Below are 4,475 nucleotides of genomic sequence, written 5' to 3' on the forward strand. Positions count from 1 at the left end.
TATATATATATATATATATATATATGTATATATATATGTGTGTGTGTGTGTGTGTGTGTGTGAGTGTGTGTGTGAGTGTATACATTTATATGCATATCCATGCATACCTACACTTATTTATATACATATACATGCATATACACACATATCTACAACAAATTAGTACTATCATGAATACTGTCAACTTCATATTATGTGGGATATATATTTTTCGAGATAAAATTCAATTATTATAATTTGCAAAGTATTATTTGAATTGATTCTTGATGATACCTGATTTTAGGAAGAACAAAAATAACTTTGCACAACTTGATTTCATGAATTAATATTAAACTAGATATGATTCACAAGAGTATTGGTTATCAATGATACTTACTGTTACTACAAAATACTTGGTTTCCCTTTATAGCACCTGACAAATATAGATGGAATGACTGGATCAAAATACCAACAGTAAAATCTGCAGCGATTCTATAATACAGATTAAGAAATCTCTTATTGCATACAAACTATTTATGATGAAGTCATATAAAACGTTTACAATTGTAGTTCATATGTAGGATAAACATTGTGAGTGGTGTCTTGAGATATAAGCCAATTAGAAACAAGTAATGCTATTTAGTGAATTAGTTTAGGCGTATGAACACAGATGCACATACACGCAAATGCACACACACACGCACGCACGCACACACACACACACACATAGAAAGAGATATAGAGAGAAACAGAAAGGGAGAGAAATTTATAAATATATATAAACATACACACACACGCATATATATGCATTAGAATATATACATGCATATATTTGGCTGTGTGTCTTATCTGTGTGTATGTACGTGTATGTATTGAGTATTTGACCAACTCCATCTTAATTTTGTTGGGTGAATACCAAAATACTCATAGTTGTGACAATCAGGGTACCCATACCGTAACTTATATCGTGACGACTAGTTGTTCCGTAAGGGAAATATTGGCAGCAATTTCTTTGATATCACGCGACTGACTCGTGGTGCTCTTTTGAATCATGTTAGATATAAAAGAGCTGTGTTTTCTAAGAATTTCTTTACTGCAAATTACTTATCATACCTCTATATTTTATCTCTTTTAAAATGCAAAATTTTATTTCCCGAAATATTTCCTTTGGTAGGTAAATCATTGAAGTTTTTGGTATGAAAGTGAATATATACTCTAAACGATGTTAATTATTGACTTGTCTCATGTTTAGTATACGTAGATTAACGGATGTTCCAGCCATGCTTACCAAATTTCTTCCTTATTTGTCAGTTATGAAGGCTTTCAAGGTATCTTCCCTTTATAGGATATAGGTGTGGTCTGTAACTATTTCTTGTATTTCTAGAAGATTATACGACGAAGCACGGGCTCTAATACACATCAGTAAAAAGATTTACAGGAACAGCATTTTGTGTTCTTTGTAGTATGGACTGAAGTAAAGATTAAAACAACCTCTACAAATCGAAGTTGCCCTGACACATCAGGAGAAGAAGAGAAAAGATATTCCAAATTGGACACTAACAACACTCTCTTGACTCACTGAATCCACTCCCACACCGGGTGGTTGACTCACACCATGCAATGAACAAAGTTTACATGCACAGAAAAAAGAAAGGAAGAAAGAAAAAAGAGCAATTGTAGGCCCTTTCACTTAAGAAATATTGCTCAGCCTCGACCGACCAGGGTAGAAGATATTTGTGCATTGTTTCGGACACAAACGATTGTATTTGTAAGGTAAACATCATGACCATAGCGCCATCAGCGTTAAATATATTATTTTACGTGCAAGATGCATTGATAGTTATTTGAAAGTCAAACTATGCGATCTAAGATTATTGTTTGATCAAGTGATTACGATGAAATTTGTGATTACTTAAAATGAGTATTGTTCTTATACTAAGTCTGCCGCAAGCCGATATTTTCTCCTCTAGCTATTGCCATTTCTACTTGCTAAAGTTTCTTCTAAAATTACCACAGTGTCTTCTATAGGAGATAATAGGATTCGTTGCCTCGTTTAAGAGATAACACTCACTTGCTCTTAGTAATAAATTGAATGAAAGAAGCACCAAAACTGTCTCTACTTGCTAAAACTACAAATTACTGTGCTAAAAGTATCAAAACATCATAATAAATACCAAAAACATACAACAAAATAACATATGAATAAAAAATAAAAATATAAATTAAAAAATCAGCTTTAAAAAAAAGGGTAAAATATGTTGCCTTTTTTCACACAGATCACTGGGAATTGTATTAGTCATGTTTAAGACGACTTACGACATTCGACTGGGCATTGTCGTCCATTGAAAGTCTTCACAGTAGAAGCTACATCTTAAGGTCAAGAGTATATAAATATCCACGAGGATGTAGTTCGTGCAAGTTACGATTAGAAAATGATAAAAGTATTCCCAACGTAATCGTGATTTTGACATAACGGTGATCTTTAGTTAGAAGTGATCTTTACATGGCCTAATGGAACTAGACACACAAGAATTCAATTTCATCAATAATCATTTAAGCTAAAATAATTATAGAAGCATGCACTGTTTCTATGCCCCTTTCCATATATAGTCACATAAACATGCATATATGCATAAAGTCATACATACATACAAACATTTCCATACATACACACACAATCACACACACATATGTATGTATGTAAGTATGTATGTATGTATGTATGTATGTATGTAAGTATGTATGTATGTATGTATGTAAGTATGTATGTATGTATTTATGTATGTATGTAAGTATGTATGTATGTATGTATGTATAAACAGTGGTCCTATGATTGTGGCACTGAAATAAAGAGCGTTCTTGCATAAAATGTTGAACCGAAATTTCTAGGAATTACTATTTTTCTCTCAAATATATTTCATCTCAGGATAGAAGGCAACGACACATTATTTCGAATCCAGATCTCGTAGCTTGAGAATACTCAAAAGGTTTCACCGATTTCAAACCCAATTTGTAAATCTTTGTTCTCTCTCTCTCTCTCTGTACGATTTGAATATATATATATATATATATATATCGGATATATATATTAATTATTTTCTTCAGAATATTTCATCTTATTGATTGAAGAGTCGAATTTTGCTTTATTGAATCAATTAAAACATAAATCTGCTATCATTCTCATAAAATAATTTGGCTTTTAAAATATTTATTCGGCCCCTATCTGATATACCTTCTTTATTACATGCATTTATTTGACAGCAGAACTTGGTTAGATGGCGATTTTTATTGCTATTTCTAAATCTAACTATTGATTAGACGGACCCTTTCTGGAAGAGGAATTAAGTAATCTAATGATATAGAGCCTGGCTGATCCTTATTAGCGTATGAACGAAATTGGAATTCATTATTGAACAGCAAGATTCCAGATTTTTCTTGTGGACGAAAACATTCCTAGTATTGACATTTGGTCGCATTTTGTGAGATATATACAACTGATAAAATCGACCAGAATGGTCGACTACTATTTAATTTTACCGACGTTGGCAGGATGAAAGGAAAAGTTAACCTCGTCACGTAAGAACTCAAAACGTTAAGGGGAAGTTATTTAATACTGAAAATTAGTTTTGTTCAACATTTTATCGATTCTAACAATCCATCGACCTGCTGTTCGATTAAATATTAAGTGAGTTAATGAATATCGATCTGTTATATTAGTACAAAGCTACTATATATTGGCAAAGGAAAATTGGAAACAAATCAATCGATTTCACTATGTAAGGATTGTTACTAGAAATGACATGGAAGTAATGATCTCTTTCGAAATCATTTCAAAACAAAATTATAACAAAATTACAGATTCGGGAACATCTGGTAGATGTAGTGTCTAACATTTCTGGCGTCAGATTTCTCTATCTAAGAACATTTCCACTCCACGTACAGTATATCTATATATACTTTATTCAGTTCTATATTATGTACAGTATTCAAATTAATCAGAGTGGCGTCCCTATTTTCCTTGTTAAATTCACTACATTTCGACTATAGTAGGCTCCAGCCCACTTCATGTGTTTTGTGTCGAACTCGTTTGTTGTATCAGAAATATGAACCTAACAGAAAGTAAATGCTCATAAAATTTTCACATGGATATAAAGTGTATGAGTGAGGAAAGAAATGGTGCCGAAACTGGAGGGTTGGTCCAGGTTTTTGCAATATACAATCACACGCTACACACATTCCTTCGAATCATTGCTGTAAACAACGGCAGTGAGATAGAACGTTAAAGCTTAGTGTGCATGCAAAGCAGAGTTAAGGTCAATCTGTACCAAGCGGCTTTACTCTGCATGCTTTAGCTTCGTAACTATGGAAACAGTCCGGTTACTTATCGATTAGACCTCATATATATATATATATATATATATATATATATATATATATAATGTCAACCACGTCATTATTTGAATTCAGATCGTAATAATGGACGAAATGCCACTAAG

This window comes from Octopus bimaculoides, chromosome 19 (assembly GCF_001194135.2).
Source record: "Octopus bimaculoides isolate UCB-OBI-ISO-001 chromosome 19, ASM119413v2, whole genome shotgun sequence".
NCBI lineage: Eukaryota > Metazoa > Mollusca > Cephalopoda > Octopoda > Octopodidae > Octopus > Octopus bimaculoides.